Genomic DNA, 15,264 nt, shown 5'->3' on the forward strand with positions numbered 1-15,264 from the left:
AATATCCTAGCACCCATTTTTGAGTACCCCAAATTTGACAGGTCTACCTATTTTCACCAAAATATACTGCTTAATGCCATTCTTTACCACTTGTGCAAAGACGCTAATTAGAAGCTATTGAAACAACTTAAGTACCCCAAACAGTTTTATTAGGGCTATTCGGACACCTCTACATTGACCCCCAATGTTAGTGCATCTTTTTGAAGGGGTTCGAACTTCAGGCTGATTTCCCCAATTCTGACAGCACTTTCCGTCTGCTCTGAATTCGCCGCTTGCCGTTTTCGCGTGTTTTGCAATCGAATACGGCGAATAACGGGGACGCGCACGATAAGTCCCGCATCCGAAAGACGCGATGCCGGCGAAAAAAGTCCGGCAGTCAAAACTTTTCCGCGGGTGCGAAGCTGATTGAATACCGCCCTAAGTTTGTGTCATAGAACACAGTCACTTAAGTTCTTAGTGAATACAGCATACCTCCTCGGTCAGAAAGAAAATTCAATGCATCCGTCTACCTGATGCTTTAGGCAACTTACCAAAAGCAAACAGGATGAGAGAAGCTAATGATTTCTGGCTGAAAAGAGCCGGCGCAGAGACTGGAAAGCCAATGTGTGCGCCCTTTCTTTGCCTGTGCAGATTATGTGGGAGATGCAATGACAGATGGTTTGATACTGACCTCTGCCGGAAGGAATAGGCTGAGTGTGGCTCCTGCCAAAGCTGACTTGTTAGCATGCTGTGCAGCAAGGCAGGGGGAAGAGAAATAGGATGTCGGATAAAGAGACACCGAACCACTCTGTGCCCTGGCTGTATTAATAATGGATCAGAATGAAAGGTGGCTGTTTGTATATTGTGTCTGCACGGTATGCTGTGACGCACGCTGTACAATAATAATATGATCTCGGCGTTGGACGGACATTGTAATAACGCGGAAAGTGGAAACATGAAACACATGTGCGGAAAGGGAGATATCTTCTCGTCTTATAAATAAACCATTAAACAGACTTAATAAGAGCAGATCTTGCTAAGAGCATGCATTGCACAGGGGATAGCTGCCAAACATTGATCAGTGGGGAGAAGAGGCCCACGTCACGTGCTAATTTGGGAAGGAAAGAATAGTAACCTATCTTAAGACAACAGCTACCCCCTACAGGGTAATTGTGGCAGACTATGGCCTCTCCTGAAGCTTTGTGAAGATATTTGCTATGCATTTATGTTGGCAGGCAGTGCTGCTATTGCAAAATAACAAACTAGACACCCGCTCAGAATACTTGCTGACTTTTTGCCCTGGCCAACAGGTGGTGCACTAAATGGGGTATTTAGCCCCTCCCTCTTTCACCCACAGGTTCATAGGCTTGGGCTGCGGGGGAGGCAGTGCCACATTGACGCGATTGTCTGCTAAAGGCATTATCAAGCCCTCGGACGGCCCACTTTGCTGGCCTACTGTACTCTCTCTGGAGTCTGAAAGAGCTCTCTAAATTTTTGGGGGTCTCCCGGACATTCCAGGAGAGTAGGTGAGTCCATGTAATGCATAGGGTGTACTCTTTAAAGGACTACATCTAATGCTTTTATGTTGTTTTATTCACCATATTACTTTTTGTTTCTTTGTTTTGCCACACTCCTACAGTAATTAACCACCTTTAAGTAGGATACTACACAGAGGAGCAGGTGGGGGGCATATTGAATATTCTAGGCATACTCAGTAATAATGATTAATCCAGCTTTATTGTTATATGCCATTTAGTGACCAGAGATTTATTTGCCCTCTTTCCCACCCCCCTTTCCTCAGATCCTGATGTATAAAAGAGTATTATAATGGCATACTGATGTGTATATCGTGCTGAGCTAAATGTATCATTGTGAAGAGCTTTTATTAGTACGATTAGCAGAACTTTGATTGTAATTCCAGCTGGCAAAGTAATCTGCTGCCTCTAAAAGAATATAAGATAATAAAATGTGTAGTTTCTAAAGTAAATTAATTAAATGTATTTGCTATGATACACACACGTTGGGTAGCAAATAGCAATGATGCATTAGAGTGTGGGATGGATTATTATTGTATTGAGGGGAATTTTACTAACATTGCTCCCGGGTACAGTACTGTACACTGAAACCATAGCACCAATCAGACATAGGGGCCTAGTTACTAAGCATTGTGAGGAGACAGAGTGAAAAGTGATAAGGTGCCAGCCAATCAGCTCCCAACTGTCATTTTTCAAACACAGCCTGTGAGATGACAGTTGGGAGCTGATTGGCTGGCACCTTATCACTTTCTTATCACTTTCCACTCTGTCTCCTAACACTGCTTAGTAACTAGACCTCATAAGCTTTTATTGTCTTAAGATGGCTGTGCATCAGGGCCACCAGCAACTGCATGGGGGTTCAGGAAGTCAAAGTAACAACAGATAGTGACAATAAAACAAAATGAGAAGACCGATGGTATTGTGAATTGGCCAATGTATAAAAAAAAAAACAAAGACATTTATATTATGAGAATTGTAACCTATTGATGACACCTGTGTTTTGCTTTGCATTTGTTTAGTTTATGCTTTAATGAAGCTGCACCCCCAAAATAATTTCCTAATTTCCCGCCATGGTAAAAAACATTCTCTTGATGTATAGTTTTCTCAACTTTTTTGCACCCTGCTCCACCAAAAAAGGTACACGTTTAGGATGCCGGCGGCCACAATACCGACCGCCGGCTTCCCTACTCCTCAATCCAGGCTAGGGTTAAATGACAGGTATCTAAATCTAGACGCCTGTCATTACCCCTATGCCGGGAGAACGGCACCCACCATCCCGATCGAAGGCATGCCGGGCGCCGCAAGCGGACAGTCGCGGGGGTGAGGGTTAGGTTTAGGGCTCATGGGGGTGTCTCAGGGTTAAGCGCCCCTCCGGGAGGGTTAGGGAGAGGCTAGGGGAAGGGGGGGTTAGGGTGAGGCACCCCCCCGGGGGGAGGTTAGGGTTAGGCACCCCCCCGGGGTTTGGGCAGTGGGGAAGAGGGGGGTTAGGTTTAGGCACTTAGAAGGGGGATTAGGGTTAGGCACTTGGGGGGGAGGTTAGGGTTAGGCACCCCCAAGGGAGGGTTAGAGGGGTAGGTTAGGTTAGTTAGTACTTACCTGGGGACGATCGGGAATTCCAGCGCTGTCGGGCTGCTGCTGCCGGGATCTCTTCCTGGCGCTGCTGGGATTCGAACTGCCGGCCATGCGGCCGGCGGTATTACATACCGATTCCCCAAAAAACAACCCCCCAAAAATACTCCTTGTATTTTCCATATCTCCTAATGCTTTCTATACCTTTGTAGTCTCATCTTTGTTTGTGCGAGGCTAAGGGTGCCTCTGTAATCGCAATAATGATAATGACATTTAGCGGCACTAGCTGGCTAGTTGTGATTGGCTGATTGCGTATTAAATCATTATCATACTGTACATATTATATGAATATAGCATTACATTTAATTGACATTTGCATTTGGGCTACTGCACAAAAGAAGATTACCTTTTGATGTTCGTATTGTTATTTAATTAGCATTTTGTATTTATGTTTGAATGTAATTACATTTTATATGAACCATGCGATTTTCGCTTTTATGTGTTAAGCTGGGCATCCACTATACAATTTTCTGTCAGATATCTGTCCAATCTGGCTGGTTGGAATGAAAACCTGGTAATGTATGGGAGCAAATGACAGGCGATCATATGGTTTTAATTTAAACCCTAAAAAAAGGACAAAAAAAACTTGTTCAAATTGGTTACATTTGTGTGTTTTAACCAATTTGTCTGAACAACACTTTTTGGCTATTTTCCAGTGTTTGTGAGCAAATGGACAATTGTTATTTGCTCCCTTACATTACCAGGTTTTTATTCCAACAAGCCAGATTGGACAGATATCTGACAGAAAATTGTATAGTGGATGGCCAGCCAGTACAATATTCTCTCACCTCATTATTGCATTGTGTACCAACGGGGTAATGTGCCTTTAGCATCTACTAGTAATAATGTCAGGCTGCAGATGTTATTCTTTGAGCTGGACGCATCTTCAGATGCATCCAATTGAACATAAACACGTAGGCCTAAGTACAGTTTTTATTATATTTATTTACAGAGCCGTAACTAGACTTTTTGGTGCCCTGTGCCAGAAAGAGCATTGGCGCCCCCCTCATTTTTCAAAGGGACATAATGCTCCCAAAAAAGGGCCATGGCTTCATAGGGAACGGCCAGGGAAGAGATAGGAGAGGCCAGGAGATGCTGGGGATGAAATAAGAGGAAGCTACAAGCAAGAATGATAATAAACAGAAGTTTGACAGGACCAAACTGCGCCCCCTGACCTGTGGTGCCCTGTGCGATGGCTCCGGCCGTACTACCCTAGCTACGGCCCTGTTTATTTATTACTAGATATTTATGTAGCGCACACATATTTTGCAGTGCTTTACAGAGATTATTTGACCATTCACATTAATCCCTGCACCATGTAAGTAGGGGGAGAATAAACAAACTCTGCATTGTTAGGGCCATGAAGGGAATTGAACCCAGGACCTCAGTTCTGTGAGGCAGTAATGCTAACCATTACACCATTCGTGTATACCATAAAACAAGATAAATGGCACCTATATACAATATATCCTAATATATATATATAACAAATCCCAATGTGCACGGCACTCTGTCCTGTGGATAGTTTATAAAATTTGGGTGTTCTCTACGATGCAATGAAGGGTACAGATGTACAGCGGGGGAGGGGTGTGTGTGGCGGCACTCACAGCTGTAATAAATGAAAGGTTCTCACTAACCAAAACAGATCATTGTATGTTTGTTAATGATATCTCAATTTGTTAGTGTTGCACTGGATTACCCTCCTAGCCCACCCCCAAACAAGGGGAAAGGTAGGTCTATTATAGGGGTCCATTCATTAAACTAATTATCAGGGCCTGGGCGGCCCCCCAATAATTAGGTGTCCAACTCATTGCAAGCAGCAGCGGTGGATACAAAGCCACCAGAGCAATCCAATATTGCTCCTGTGCGGAGACAGCGGATCAGCTGACACAACGATTTCCTTCACTGCTGCTTCAGTTCATGAATGCGCAACCTCCAGCTGTAATGGCGGAACCTGGGCTGGGGGAATCCTAAAGAAACACTCTTTGTAACCAGGGACTCCTGCGAGTGGGAGCAAATGCCATCTGAAGATGGTGTTAAATTTCCGCAGTCATAGTCCGAAATTATATTATTTTCGGAGTTTGATGAATTTAGATCCCCATACTAGTGTATGGTGATGGTGGCCACATTGGGGCTGAATGTTAAGCTCCTGCGTTATCTTTATAATGAATAGCCCTGTCACTTAATTTACACAAAGTAGGTGAAAATGTTAATTTTCACCTGCTTTTGTAGAAATTAAGTGATGAATGGACCACTTAGTTTCTAACATAAATACTGACGGGATTCAGTTAAGATGCCGGCGGATGGGATACCGGATGTCAGGATACCGATACCGGAATCCCAACACCTGTCAGAGTGCCGACACCAGCCTCCTGAAGGGATCAGGATACCGATGTTGGCATGCCGACCGCCAGCATCCCGAAGGTTAGTATGCAGGTTAGGCTTAGGGTTAGGCTGGGGATGGAGGGCTTAGGTTTAGGGACCTGCCAGGGTGGGTTAGGGTTAGGCACCGACCAGGGACGGTTAGGGTTAGGCAACAGGGAGGGGGGTTAGGGATAGGCACCACCAGGGAGAGGTTCGGGTTAGGCACCGCCCAGGGAGGATTAAGTTTAGGGTGTGGGAAGGAGGGGGTTAGGGTTAGGCACCACCAGGGGTTAGGTTAGGGTTAGGTACCACCGGTGGGAAGTTAGGGTTAGGCACCACCGGGGGAGGGTTAGGGGGGAGAGGGGGAGGGTTAGGTTACTTACTGGCCCCTGTCAGGATATTCACCATTGGGATGCCGCTGTTGGTCTTCTGACCACCACCATCCCGTCCACCGGTAGATCATACTGTTTCCGTGCTGACATCATAGAGCCATGCTGCTGACCAATCAATGCCTGAATAAGTAAGAGAGATGGAAAAAAAGTTCATGTAAACTGTAGGTTCCAAATGGGGCAGCGAGTGATGCGAATGCAAAATGCTCTCAATACAGCTACATATATATAGATATTGCATAGTACCATAGTACACATCTTTAGCAGAGAAGGTATGTAAATCTGGTGCTATTTTGGATAACTCAGGGTCTCTGCTAGAATACCGGGTGATGTCACTTCCGAGTAATGTGCTGTGTACATTTCTGAGTGATACAATGTGACATCCTTCCAAAGATCCATTTAATATTACCTGTAGGCTGACGACACCTGGTGCTGCTTCAGCGTCTGCGGTTGGCAAGTTTGAGATCCAGAGTCTTGTCAACCTGATGTCAAACAGGGCTGATTAATAAATATGGTTTAGGACGAAGTACAAAGAGGATGCTGGAACTGGTGCTGACCAAATGGAATTGGCTAAGATAGAGATTACTGTAAAACTACTTTAATGTATAAGTTGTTGGCACGCAACATAACATCAAAACTAAATGGGAGGGCAAAAACCATAACTGTACAACCCCTCTCCTAACAATAGGATTTAAATTATTATTATGCACCAATTGGGCTTGCTCGTTCTCTGGTGTTTATGCCATCACCCACCAAGTGATCTACTGCCCATCTAAAGCCTGAACTAACTTGCCGGACATCACAAGTGTTGACATCACTTTGGAACAATTACATTTCTGATTCATCGGACTGGACCAGGTAGGTACACCGTGGACATCTGAGGGCTCCAAGCTATATACATGGACATGGAAGCTACAGTACGTTAAAGGATCATCGTTCTACCGGTGAAAAACCTTGGTAAATATCCACCTATTGGACAGTCCTATTTCCAAAACGGAGATTACATTTTTATTCCATATTATATTGAAGCCGGAAGTATGCACAGGAACAGGCAATATTCTCATATGGGTAATAATCACTAGGGTGAGGCAAATTGCTCATATATCTCATTTTAAATATGTATGCAAAAATTTTTTTTTTATTAAAGTGATTAATTTTTTTATTCAAATTGTGATATCTATAGCACTACTATATTTTACTATTGTTTAGGTTCTCTGCTGTACCTCATGGGCCTATAGGGTCTCCGTCGTACCTCACTTTTGTGCCCCAGTGTAAAAAATGTCGCAATTCACTGTTGAACCTATGACTGGTCCAAGTGGTACTGTAGTTAACTATTGAGCTGAATATTATGCTACAGCCCATATAAATAGGACATGTTGCAGTTAATTGCTTCTTCGTGAACCCTGTGCTCTGTCATCATCAATTTTTTTTTGTTTGTCCTCCTGGAGTTTTCACGTTGTATCCACTGAACTCAAGTCCTTAACCGAGCAAATAGCCTTCGTATTTTTTTTAATCTCTATTTTATTATTTTGGGAGGGAAGGTCTTCGGAGCCCCGTACTGCCAGACGGAGTGCTTTGAAGTTAGCAGACTAAGAGGAAGTTTGGGAACAAAGGGTTGTAGTGAAAGGGTGCTGTGAGCCGATTGTCTTGCAACAGAAGGGAACTGACAAGGAGCTCCTCGTTTCCAGCAGGGGGGATTTGATCAGCAGTCAGTCTATATGCCACAAGGCTTAGGATACAACCAGCTATTGTAGGAAGACGGCCTACATGAGAGAGCTGTGTCAGTCAGCATTGTGTAACAGGGGATCCCAGGACCCAACCAGGCCTCAAGGTTCAACCCACACACAAAAAAAAGGAGTTTGTATGTGATCGCTAGGAAAACATTGCTTAGTGGCGACACGCGCTCTATCCCTGCTGCTTGAGAGGCTCTTAACCCACTTTATCAAATCTGGTTAGATTTAGCGCTGACTGACCCTTAGACCGATGATCAGTGCTTGAACTGTAAGACTCCATTTTGTATTAAAGATACAGGGCAAAGCAAGAACTCCATTTGGAGAACCGGCCACAGCAGAAAGGCATATAAGAGCGGCCTCACTGTGGGGTCTAGTTACTAAGCAGTGTTAGGAGACAGAGTGGAAAGTGATAAGAAAGTGATAAAGTGCCAGCCAATCAGTTCCCAACTGTCATTTTTCAAACACAGCCTGTGAGATGACAGTTGGGAGCTGATTGGCTGGCACCTTATCACTTTCTTATCACTTTTCACTCTGTCTCCTAACACTGCTTAGTAATTAGACCCCTCAAACTATCAGCGTGCATCTTCTCCAGCCCTATTCTTGGTGCAAGAGCTCTGTCTGGAATCAGACCCACTGTATCTCTGTGCACTATCTCCTCTGATGTTATCAAACCTTCTACAGAGGACAAGAGCAAGTGTTCCCCAAGGCAGCCAATCAACTTCTAGCTAGCACTTATCTAGTCCATTCTATCAAATGTTAGCTGGAATCTGATTGGTTGCTTCGGTGCAACATCTACACTTGTCCTTTTGAGGAGGTCTGATAAATTTCCCTCTGGGGGAGGTAAGTACTGTAGGATTTATAGAACAAGGAGCAAAAAATAAATAAAAAAACAACAACTGCAGTTCCAACAATGCAACACAAAGAAAACCGAGGATTGTGTGCAACATGTTCTCCATATAGGTTATCTTTAAATGTAAGTTCATTTTGTGGATGGTATTCCTCTAAAATTATTTACCGGCATGAACTAGCTTAAGCGCCCCATGCCTCAGTAAGGCAAATATACAGCTGTATTGTGATATAACACGTATCTAACTCTTCACAATACAGTAGCACGCGCATGAATATGTGAGCCAAGTTGGCGGGATCTGCAGTGGTGCACATGTCGACACCACCTGAGGGGGTAAGTTGGCCGGATCTGTGATGATCACTTTCTAGTGAGGTTTAGCTGAATCCACCTGTTCTTGTAATCACATGGAATAAGCGTAACATTATTAGGGATGTGCGTGCTCGGATCAATTCTGATTTTCCTGCCAAAACTCGGGTCTCAGAAAGAGGCAAAACGTCATCTTTCATGGACTTTTGTCCAGGATTGATGCTGTTTGTCCATGAAAGATGACGTTTTGCCTCTTTCTGAGACCCGATTTTTGGCGGGAAAAATTCTAAATTGGCGGGAAAATCCGAACTAATCTGAGCCCGCACATCCCTAAACATTATGAGGTACAGGTTGAGTCTCCCATATCCAAATATTCCGAAATACGGAATATTCCAGAATACGGATTTTTTTGGCATGACTCAGATAATGAAACCTTTGATTTTTGATGGTTCAATGTACACAAACTTTGTCTAAGGCACAAATGATTAAAAATATTGTATAAAATTACCTTTAGGCTATGTGTATAAGGTGTATATGAAACATAAATGAATTTCATTTCTGTACACAAACTTTGTTTGAGCCACAAAATTATAGAAAATATTGTATAAAATTACCTGCAGGTGTGTGTATAAGGTGTATAGAACACATAAATGCATTGTGTGTGTATATTTGGGGTCCTATTCCCAAAATATTTCATTATGGTATGCAATTATTCCAAAATACGGAATATTCCGTTATCCAAAATACCCCTGGTCCCAAGAATTTTGGATATGGGAGACTCAACCTGTATCACTATCCCAGTAATGTGGATCACTCCTCCTCCCCCCCCCAACCAAGAACCCATTCTTTTCAGAGGTCTTTATATAGTCTTCCGAGAATACCTGGGTGCAGCAAATATGAAATAAGGAAGGAACACATGCATGTTAAGAAGTAATACCCACTGTGCTCTATTCAGCCAATGTATTCTCAATGGAGAATGTCCATGCTCCCACGTACCTGACCACGCCCTCTTTTACCAGAGTCCGATAGATATCACCGCAGCTCTGGGCTACAGCAGCATCACTAAGCGGCCTATTCATCATCACTTAATTTCTACAAAAGCAGGTGAAAATGAACATTTTCACCTTCAAATTTAGAAATTAAGTTATCGGACCATTAATTAAGGAGGTAAAGCCAAGAGATATCACAGATATCTGCTACTTGCCTTCCTTTCGCGGAATTATTAGTACATAGACCCCTACATTTCTATACAAATTTCACAACTTTGGGGCCTATTCAATATCGGAAACCGTATGGCTCCCCGATGAATATAGGATGATCTCGCTGTGAGGGATACTTAAGTATCCAGCTCGCAGCGGGGGATAGATTTAGCCGAAAAGCAGCTGTCCCCTCGGTTAGTATCGACCTTGGGTCACGCATGCACAAAGCCACCAGGGTGGTAGTGAGGAGGCAGCGGAGGGATCCACTGGGATTCCTCTTTGCATCCCCAGAACTCCTTCCCATAGGAAGGAGCGGTTCTAAGAGAGCAAGCGCTGTCTGAAGATGGCGCTTTTTCTCGGCAGCAAACTCCCGAAAACTTTCAGTTTTTGGAGTTTGCTGAATATCAGGTGGTCCATTCGAGACCCCTGATAATGAATAGCCCGGTAACTAAAATATCCGCATGGTTACCGGGTCATTTATCAGTTGATGAATAGGCTCCTCAGTCCGGTGATGCACTGGCCCACCCCGGCTCTACCACAGGCCAGCACCAATGCAACAAACAACGTCAATCCAACTCAAGTGCCACATGTAAAAGAACAGTCCTGATGTCCTTTTACTATCGTGTTCCTTGTAAGCCATAGATAGAGCTAAACTGTGCAATATTGCAGAGGGAAAACAAAAAATAAAAAATGCCAATGGTAACGTGGACATCATTCGGACATCGATGTGGCCTTTTTGCTGTTTCCTAGTTGCACGCTTCCAGGAGCATCCGCCAATCCACAAAGCTAGGCACAGATTGATTTTATGGTGATGTTTCCAAAAATCCTGAACTGTCCTCGGTAAAGAGGGCGGCTCACATAAAAAAAAAACAGCATTGTGAGTCTCCATCTTCTGTGGTTTGTGTATGACCCTCAGTAATGTCACCCGAATATTCACTGTCAGCATCAAGTATATACAGAATTTGACTCGGGAAGGAGTGAATATGTCGACACTGAATACGAATTCGGGAGAAAGCCGACAGCAAAATGCAGACACGGTTGTAATGTTAGTTAAACCATTTTTGCCATGTCAATGTCATATCTTTAAATATTATGCATTAAGTTGTTTAAAGTTATATTGATGACACAGTTTGAATGCTTTTACTAACATTACAACCATGTCAGCATTATGCCACCGACATTCTCCCAACTTCGATATAGTCACTGTCGACAACACATGTGTATTCTTCTTGATCCTAGTAATCATGAAATGCTTGCACCTGCTCTATACAGGGAGCTTCTCACCGAGCCTAAGACATACCTCTCCTCTCTCGTTCCTGCAGGTCTCCGGAGAGTACATGGTGCCTGGGATTCTGTCAGCCAACGGAAGAAAGCAGAAACCGGCGGATACTCTTCATTTAAATGCAGAGGTATAAAGCATGACTTTTTGTTGAAATTATTGTCTGAGGCCCTCAGACAATTACCATCCGTGCTAATTGGAAAAAGATTAATTCATCTAGCTTAGCAAGAGCTAAAAGAGACATCTGGTAGCTCAGAACTTTCATTCCTCCCCCCCTCGAAATGTAAATACAAAAAGGTTAAATGTATTCTGTCTTTAAATCTTGGATATGTGTCGGAACATTAATAATTGAGATGTATATTGTGCCCTATACACTGAGGTCTACAGAGAAAGACTGAAGAGAAGAAAATAATAATTTATATCTAGAACAAAAATTATATATACACGAAAAAGCGAGAGGCTGGGTATTCTATAATTATCTCATAGACACGGATGAGAGAATATATTGTTTCAAGGCGTAATGTGTATCTTTATCCTACTATCATGCTATGGGAATTAAAAATATTATTTTTGTATCTAAAATGACTTGATAATAACTTAAATTAAGGGGGGCGAAAATATGGAGAAATATATAATTAAGGGGATTAACACAGTAGTTGCTGGGTGATTACAGTCTCCTTTCTTCCAGTCTAGACCTCAGGATGGATTTCAGAGACTTTTACCAGTTTAATTGCAAGTTCTGATTTAGTGCTTTATTTAAAATATATATCCAGTTCTCACCCTAACCCACTGCCCCTTGTTCTTTCCGCACCGTCTACCCCATCTGTGCCACCCCTGCAGTGTCGGACTGGAGCATGAAGGGCCCACCGGGGGAATGCAATGGTAGGGGCCCATGCTTTGGGGTGTGGTCAGTTCCTACAGGGGATGAGGCCTGCCCCCCACAGAGGTTTGGACAGAAATTAGAGACCATGTAACTGACCCTCTAATAGAGTACCAATGTCTAATTCAAGTGCACAGTCTGGAACCTGACATTAGAGCAAGTGGTGGGGTCCTCAGGCAGTGGGGCCCACCGGGGATTTCCCCTGTACCCCTGTGGGCCAGTCCAACCCTGCACCCCTGTCTGTCTGCCCCTCTCCTTTAGAATGTAGGCTCTCATGAGCAGGGCCCTCTTCCCCCTTGTGCTTCTTCTACCCTTCCTTAGACTATTAGCTACACCTCACTCCCCACAAGGGCAACTGACACTTGGTTGCTGACGCCCTGCTGCTTATTTTAGTGTTATGCAGCAACGTATCTAAACCGTGTCCTTGTCCTGCATTGTTTGGTACTGATGGGTATTGCCATGATTTCGAATGGACATCTTTGACCTTAACTGAGGTACTAGATGACATTATTCTTGTAACAATTGTTATTAATAATTCATAACATATTACACAGCATTTGGTGGAAATTACATACAGTGACATGAAACCAAAGAGATGGACCATACTCGCCTACAGTCCCGGAAGCCACGAGAGCCTCCCGAATTTTTCGGGTAGCCCCTTGCACCCCCCAGAAGTGTAGGCAGATCACCCGCATCCTGCCCACTTCTTAGTGAAGCGGGCTGGATGGGGGGAATTAATGGGTAATTTGCAGGTCTGCGTGGAGGGGGCGGAGCCAAATGACTGTTGCCTAATTACGGAAACAGTCTGGCCTTGCCCCCCCGAACCGGCCCGCAGCAGCAGCTCTCCGGGCTGCACCCAGAAACCATTTATTCAAAGTCAGTAAGTATGAGATGGACTAGCCCACAAGAGCTTACAATCTAAGAGGTGTGGGGTACACTTGATGTAGTGGAACAACAATTGTAGCTGTTTTTTTATTTTTATTTAGAGGAACTATATTGCAAATGTGAAGAGTTATCATTCTGATTTTAAGAGAAATCGATTTTAACATTGAGGGACCTATTTATCAAACAATATTTGCGGAATATTCACTGAAATCATCCGTTTTTCGAAGCACACCCGCAAATATTATGAATACCCGAAATGTATGAAGGAGGTATCGCAACAGACATCTCCGATATCGGCTACAGGTTGGTATGGGGATGCAAAGCTGTAAGATTTACCAAGCTCCAAATGCAAAGCACGCCAGAGTTTGGCCGTCGCCCCCGAATGGAAAACGCTATCTGCAGGTGGCATTGTCTTATACTACCCTATGGTCAACTAATTCTCAAAATGTTTCAGAGGGGGAGCCGTAGGCTCCCTCTCCGTCGACCCCCAGGGACACCTGCTCTTTCACCAGGACGGGCTCTTATTGGATTCCGTCTACTGGCAAAAGGATTTTAGTAAATTTGTGTGAAGATATTCATCTTCACTTTGCAAATTTGTGTGAAAAATATTTATCACATCCGCATTAAAACTGTGTATTGTGATAAACAGGCACCCGAATGGAGAAGTAAAAGGGCTCGGTGGCAGCTCCAAGGCAGCTCCAAGGCTCCAAGGCAGCTCCAAGGCAGCTCCAAGGCTCCAAGCCAGCTCCAATGCAGCTCCAAGGCTCCAAGCCAGCTCCAAGGCAGCTCCAAGGCAGCTTCAAGGCTCCAAGGCAGCTCCAAGGCAGCTCCAAGGCAACTCCAAGGCAGCTCCAAGCCAGCTCCAAGGCAGCTCCAAGGCAGCTCCAAGGCTCCAAGGCAGCTCCAAGGTAGCTCCAAGGCTCCAAGGCAGCTCCAAAGCAGCTACAAGGCAGCACCAAGGCTCCAAGGCAGCTCCAAGGCAGGGCCCCCTTGCATTTTCCATTCATTTATTTCATTTTAATTCATACAGTGAATATTACTGTATTTGAGTTTGAAATTTGAGTTCGCTGTGCGCATGGAAAACTGTTAAATATATTACACAATGTAGCCACTGAAGCTTGAATAAGCAGTCATATCTTCTAAGCAGCGCATTCCCAGTATGTTACCATTTCAAAATTATTATTTTCTTCTTACACCAAATAATGTATAGTACAGCTCCAAACACAGTCTAAAATTGTGGTTTGATAGTACCAATAATTGACTTAAAAAGTAGGCATGACGTGGTGATAAATTTGGGCGAGATTTGGATGGATCTGGGCTCAGTTTGAGCTTGGTTTTAGTTGCTCATGGGAGGGGCTTATTTTTGTCTTAATGATGATTTTAAAATGGTGGGAGGTGTGAGGTAGCTCGATATATTCAGGACCTACTGCACACCCTGGCAGAATGCTCTCTATAAGACAAATTGTGCAAATGAGCATGTGGGAGATTTATCAAAGTAAAGTGGAGAAGTTGGCGACACCAACCAATCAGCTTCGAACTGTTGTGTTTCAGGCTGTGCTAGCCGATTGGTTGCTATGAGCAACTTCTGCACTTTGTCTCTTTCCAAGATTTGGTAAATCTCCTCCCATAATTTGAATGGACTAAAAGAGACACACAAAATCCTCCAACGCACTGCCATCAGCCAGTAACAAAAAAAAAAAAGAAGACTTGTGGTACCTACTGGTACGGCGGTCATTATGCGAGTGCATATACGTTACTTCAGTGGCCTCTCCTAATCCTTTAGTGACACATATACTGAAGTTTTTCTTCAATTATAGGACTTGTTGTAGCCTCATTTATAGTCCAAATGAATCATGAGAGTGAGGGGACATTAGGGAGGCAATAAAGTCCCAATGGCTGATGGCAACCTCCGTCAGTACTTGCCACCAGCAGCAGCAACTTACATATTACAATAACTTATGTAAAATAATGAGACCAAACTATTTTTTTGGTGAGGCAAAAAAGGGTCAGCTTTTATTTTATATAATTAATTATGCAAATCAATTCAAATGTACGGTGGCGAAGAAAGAGCAGCCAGTTACTAAACTAAAAATCCACCTGCCTGGATAATTAACATTTTTGGGATCACTTCTGCCAGCCCCTCAGCCTAAATTGGGGGCCTACTGCCAATCCAATCAGATGGGGGCCTTCTGCCAGCTGGGCAGATGGTCTTGCTGACCCCAGTAGGATACAATCAGCC

At 43.8% G+C, this 15,264-nt stretch overlaps 1 long non-coding RNA gene across 1 annotated transcript in view; it reads left to right on the plus strand.

Annotated features, from left to right (window-relative positions):
• Positions 1-15,264, plus strand: part of LOC148436236 (uncharacterized) — a 590,534-nt gene that overhangs the window by 322,313 nt on the left and 252,957 nt on the right. The window contains exon 2 of the long non-coding RNA XR_015876487.1: positions 11,304-11,390. This is a non-coding gene — a long non-coding RNA (uncharacterized LOC148436236). The remainder of the gene's footprint in view (positions 1-11,303; positions 11,391-15,264) is intronic.

The sequence above is a fragment of the Taudactylus pleione genome, unplaced genomic scaffold (genome assembly GCF_031769625.1).
Source record: "Taudactylus pleione unplaced genomic scaffold, aTauple2 ptg001880l, whole genome shotgun sequence".
Taxonomy (NCBI): domain Eukaryota; kingdom Metazoa; phylum Chordata; class Amphibia; order Anura; family Myobatrachidae; genus Taudactylus; species Taudactylus pleione.